General features: G+C 47.6%; 1 protein-coding gene across 2 annotated transcripts in view; it reads right to left on the bottom strand.

The window, feature by feature from the left end:
- SLX4 (SLX4 structure-specific endonuclease subunit) overlaps positions 1-4463 on the bottom strand; it is a 28558-nt gene extending 24095 nt beyond the window's left edge. Inside the window, exons 1-3 of one of the 2 annotated variants that reach the window (XM_058035585.1) lie at positions 4399-4463; positions 2505-2616; positions 1339-1398 (exon numbers count right to left, since the gene is read on the bottom strand). The gene's annotated coding sequence lies outside the window, so the exon portion shown is untranslated. Of the gene's footprint in view, positions 1-1338; positions 1399-2493; positions 2617-4398 lie in introns of both variants that reach the window. The other variant, XM_058035586.1, reaches the window with a different exon arrangement.
- Positions 4464-6000: the final 1537 nt, after the last annotated feature.

The following is a 6000-nucleotide window of genomic DNA, read 5'->3' on the forward strand; positions in this document are numbered from 1 at the left end:
TCCATCAGCAGTCCAACCTGACAAGCTCTCAAACACACACAACATTTGGGCTTGCTCCCTTGCTGCCTTACACTCTGTGTCTGTTCCAGGAACAATCCTCCTGCCATTTCAGCCTCCAAGAACATGTCAGCACCGTGGCTACAACAGCCCATCAGGGCTGGGCAGACCTCCACAGCTTGCACACAGCACAAACCTTCTCTTCTCCTGAGCACCACAGCACATCTCCTCCTCAATTCCTCTCTTCTTGAAAGAAAAATTCACTGCATGCTTCCAAAACCTTGGATGCAATCTCTTGTATTTCACCAGAAATGCTTATGAAAATGGGATTATTTAAGATTAGACAGTGAGGCTAACAAAACTTGAATTATTGTCTGAGGTCCTCAGCACAGGAAGGATCTGGACCTGCTGGAGTGAATCCAAAGGAAGGCACCTTCCTACCCCAGCCCAATCTTCAGAAATCAGCTAATTGCCAGGGCCTGGATGACCCACACTAATTACAGATGATGGGAGGCACCACTTGGGCTGGTGCTGGAAGTTTCATCACCTCCTTCTCCTTTGGTGGAAGCTGCAGCCAAAGATCTGAGGGTTAGTGATCAAACTTCCAGTCAAGTCAGACCAAACACTGCAATAGGAAGAATTTCTGCACTGTTTTTCTGGCAGCCACACTGGTAGATCTCTAGGGATTCCTCCAGATCAAAAAATCTTCCTACCAGTTCCTGATGGAGAAGAACCTACATGTCAATGGTGTGACTTCTGAAAAAGCACATCATCCTCCATCCTTTTATAGATTATTCACTAGAGCCTGTTCTCTGCACTAACCAACACCTTTATCACTGCTTTAGAAAGACACAACACTGCATCTGTACAGTGCAGGGTCTCTGAGGTTGCAAAAGTGCAAAACATTTAACACTGAGGACAACAGGGCTTGTTCTGTGAGGAGAGAACAGATGTAAGTGCAAAACATGAATCCAAAGAGGTACAACTCTCTTGTCCTGGTCTCTGCCAGCTTCCCTGTGTCAGAAAAAGGTAACAAAACTATTACAAAACCAGATGTGGAAAATAGGAAATGAGAAATTAATTCAAGTCTCTATAAAAAGGGAATGCTAGGTAGGAAAATCATCCTGAGATTGCAAGGAGCAATCTTAGCAGGGATCAGCATCAGTGTCCATGTGGCACCACCCAGGCCCATATCTGACATCCCTTCAGTCCTCACATTCCTGTTCAGGGCTGCACCTCCCCCTGCCAGCACCCTGCTCAGATGGCAAAGCATTTCAAAGCTTTCCACAGGCACCAAAAAAATCCATCTCACTCTAGACAGAATTTAAAATCATTACTTACACAACAAAGTGTCCCTCTACCAACACGTCCTCAGAATAGAAAATTCACTTTGTGTCTCCTCTGGAAGGATAAAGGGGAAGTGAAGAGGAAAATAAAAACTAACGGTCACTCAAATGCTCCTGGCTGTATGCAAACACAGCAGCACAGAAATCACCAAAAAAGCAGCTGGTGATGCAAAAATCAAATTGGTTTGAATGAAAACAACAAGTTATTAATCTAAAGAGAATAATACAATTGATATCAAGGACTGAATAAAAACACTTTGGTAGAGGCCCCAAAAATCAATAAAGAGATAAAAACTCGCTTGGTTTTCAGATTGATAATAAAAACAAAGAGATAAAATAATATCATGGTGATGGAATTGGATTCTGAACATAAACAGTGCAATGTATTAAAACCAGGAGGTAAAATCACCTTGTCAGAAAAAGGTAAGGACTTTCAAAAAAGACCTTTTTGGGTGTACATGAAAAGCAAGAAGAAAAACCTACCAAGGCCACTACACCAAACTGTGGAACTTTTAATCCTGCAAATATTAAATGTTTCCATAATATCCACCCCCTGCTGGTGCTGAAGGCAGCCTATTTTAGGAGCAATCCAAACACACTGAAATACAGCTGCTGAAGGTGGTGCTGTCAACAGAATCAGATCATTTGCAAGCAGAAGTCACTGTGATTTTTCAAAAAGGACAATTTTAGGGAAGTAAATACCCATTTTACAGACTGAGCTAAACACCAGGCTGATAAAGAAAGGGCTTATATGGGAATTGATGAGTAAAGAGGGATAATAAAATTAAGCCAAATCAACACAGTTTATAAAAACCAGACCTACACTGAGCTAATAATGAGAGCTCTCTGTGTCACCAGAGGGGTAATTCTTCTACAAACCACTAAAGGAGTATCAAGGGACAAAATGATTAATTAAAATCCAACAAAATCAATACAAAGCATTTAAAATTATTCAAATGCAGCTAGATAAGTTTCCAAATACAGCTGCAAACAGCTGCCACTGAGCACTGATGTTTCTAGTGCCACCCCACAGGGATTGCACTCTGCCTGTCCTGTTTTTCTGTTCTTTACTTAGGAACTGAGCTGGGAGAGACCCCAAGCACCAGGATCAAGAAAGGGAACCCCTGGACAGCCCATAATTCTTCCAAACCTCAGTGTCACCTTGTCCCAGGTGCCTGATCCACTCCAGCAGGGATAACTGTGACCATGCCAACCAGTTCTGCTGTTCTGGAGATCAAGAATGGAGCAGGGATATTTGTGGCAAGAGGATGAGCTGAATAATTAATGAAAAAGTGAAAATAAAGAGAAGTAAGAACACTCTCATGTTAAACATTCAAGGCATTCCTTTCCAAGAAGGCAGTGTTATTCTGAAGTGCACATTCACTTAAAACAAGGGCAGTTCTACTGATTTTTTTCCTAAAAATCATATCTTCTGATTTGTGATTATGTTGAAGCCAAATATTAGGGGAAATTTAACAATGTATCTTGATTTTTTCTGAAACAGGAGGATGCTCTCTTTGAAAAGGTGACCAAACTCATCATGGATTTCTTCAGATGACCTGATAATGCATCTTTCACCTAACACTTCATTAATTCATAGCAATGAATAACTTGCTCTCTTCTCAGCTAAAATCACACACAAGAGCTACACTGAATCCCTCTGCATGTAATGGAAATTGACCCAGTGGAAAAAGCAAAGAGTCAAAATGAACAAAATGTTCATTTTCTTCCAAATGTAAAGCTTAGGGCAACAATTCTTTCTGTTTCCAGTTTTCCTCTGACATACCTTTACTGGTGTTGAGATAACTGCTCTTATCCAAGCACCAAAATCAAAGGGCAAAAAAGGGACCAGGACAGGAAGAACAGTATTTTAGACAGATACAAAAGCCAAGCTTATAAGGGTCTTTTTTTGAAGATAAAACCCAGTCTGTGATTTTGAGAGTTCATACAGAGTCAACACTCTGCCAGTGTCACTGCCTTTAGGCTTTAGAGGAGCCAAACTGGTTTTGCCCAGCTGTAATTTTGGCTTTATCTAAAATCTGCATGGTTAAAAGAAACACCTGTGTGTCTGCAGATTCAGAGACCAAGTGTTATCAGTAAAGCAGCTGACACTGCCTCCCTTCAAGGCAGGCCCACATCACACAATCATGGAATGGTGGGGCTGGAAATCACCTTAAGGCTCATCCCATCCCACCCCTGCCATGGCAGGGACACCTTCCCCTATCCCAGGCTGCTCCAAGCCCTGCCCAGCCTGGCCTTGGGCACTGCCAGGGATCCAGGGGCAGCCACAGCTGCTCTGGGCACCCTGTGCCAGGGCCTGCCCACCCTCACAGGAACCAATTTCTCCTCAAAATCCCATCTAACCCTGCTCTGTGGGGAGCCATTCCCCCTTGTGCTGTGGCTCTTGTCCAGACTCCCTCTTCATCCCCTGAATGTGCTGCTCCGTGTGCCCCTGAGCCTGGAAACAACAGACAAAACTGCACGTTGTCGATTCTCTGCCACAAATGCAGAGAATTGCTTTCCCTGCTAACCCTGCCAGAAAGGATCTTGCTTTGAAGCTACATAAAAGGTTTCCAGGGAATCCTGCCGGCTGGCAATGGCGGAGCTGCTCGGGTCCCTGGCGCCCTCTCTCCTTACCCTGAGCAGCTCCGCCTCTGCTCTGTGCCCGAATTTCTGCCTTTGGTGCCAGCACCGAGGATGGAGCCGCATCCTCCAGCACCGTTTGTGCCCGGGTGCTGCCCCGGGCTGAGCTCCGGCCGGGCCCGCGGCTCCCGTCAGCCCCACAGGGACCGCCCGGTACGCCCGGGGATGACGTCATAACGACGACGTCACTCAGTGACGTCATATGATGATGTAACGCCTGTGATGAGGCCCCGGGTCCAACGCCACCCCCTCCTCGCCACCAGGTGGCGCCGCGACGCGCTGAAACCGCCGGCGTCATGACGTCACTCACTCACTCCCGCCCGCCCGCCGCCGTTGGGAGCGCTTCCCTCCATCCCGCCCGGCCGCCCCAGCCCGGCCAGGCCCCGCCGCCGCGGCCCGGCCGCCCACCCACCTGTCCGCGCCCCGGGCCGGCGGCGCTGCCCGCGCCCCGCCGCCACGGCGGGGAGCCCCGGTGCGCGGCCGGAGCGCATGCGCGGGGCTCCAGCCGTGTTGCTCGACTAGCTGCGGGCGCGGCGCGGCGCGCATGCGCAGGCCCGGTCGGCGGGACGCTGACAGGGCCCTCACGCTACCTGCGCATGCGCAGCGCCTTCCCGCCATCAGTTGTAAGGACCGTTCCCGCCCCCCCCCCCCCATCTTCCGTTCCCCTCACGGGGCCGGGGGCTCCTCCCGTCCCGCCGGCGGGGCCGAGGGCTTTTCATCTCTCCCGGGGAACACTCTGAACCTCTTTCCGACGGGCGGCGTGGCTACTGAGGCGAACCTAGCACGAAGCGGGCAGGCCGCGGCCACCGGCGGCGGCCCGGTCACCACATCCCCCCCTCACGGCCCCAACGAGCCCGGCGGGGACGTAAAGTAAGAACATGGAGGGCGTTTGATCGAGTCCTTAGCACCGCCTGTCACTGAGGCGAATGGCCAGAACACCACCGAAAGAGGAGAGCAGATGGTACAGCACGGCTCGTTTGTATTTTTTGAGGAGTTCCAATATATAGAAATCAAGCAATCTATCTATAAAAATATAAACATAAATTTTAAGTAGGGAGAGGAATGCACACCACTTGCTCGTGAGCACAGAATAACATTTAAAATCACCTTAAAACCTCAGGCACGCTTGTGCCGGCTGTGCAGCTGAAGCCCATTACAACTGTAATGTTTTGGGTTGTAATCAAAGCTGTGCTGCTCATGTGGAAATTGATGGAAACATTGAAATTTCACGGTGAGCAGTGGCATAGCTCAAGCTTTTCTGTCAAAAGAGCGTTGCCTTTTTTTTTTTTTTGTACTTTTTTCTGCCTGGAGTAGAGCAGGAAAACAAGTGCTCTACTCAGTACATTTAGCTCCTCAGGGGTCAGGGTCCTCTGTCACGATAAACAAGAATTTCCTCCAAATCATTAGCTAATTGTGGCCAGAGGTGTGCAGGTGTAAAATCATCTGAGATGGGGTGGGAGGGTTCATATGCTGGATCTGCATTTTGAATGTGTGATTGAAATTAGGATTTCAATGTTGAAATCAGAACTTCTTTCTCAATGCTCAGGCTGGCTGTGGCGAGAACCAAAATCACTCCTGAGCAACACTTCCTAACAGGCCAGGAGGCAGAGGAAAGAGGTTTAGTGGTACACAGAACATGCTGGAGCTTTGAAAACATCAAGACAGGCACTTCACTAATAACTGCAAATCAGTTCTAGTGGTGAACAATGTGATGTCTCCTTTCCACATAACATTGTCCCATAATTACATCTCACTCCATGATTTGACCTCACCAAAAGAACCTGAGGCTGTCATGGCATTGCCTGTTTGGAAACCTTAAGAAAAAAGAATCAACTAAAACTTTTAGAATGAAGTAAGCTCTTGAGGCACTGTGAGTTTTCACTTCCAGCAAAGCAATTTAATTTTTAATCTGCCCAAAGCATTTTAGCTGGAAACCCTTGAATTTTAAGCAAAGATTGGTTATTTTGGCAGAACTGAGGGGTGTATTTTCTGCAGTGAATCTTCCCCAGAGGTT

Source organism: Melospiza georgiana, chromosome 16, assembly GCF_028018845.1.
Source record: "Melospiza georgiana isolate bMelGeo1 chromosome 16, bMelGeo1.pri, whole genome shotgun sequence".
Classification (NCBI taxonomy): domain Eukaryota; kingdom Metazoa; phylum Chordata; class Aves; order Passeriformes; family Passerellidae; genus Melospiza; species Melospiza georgiana.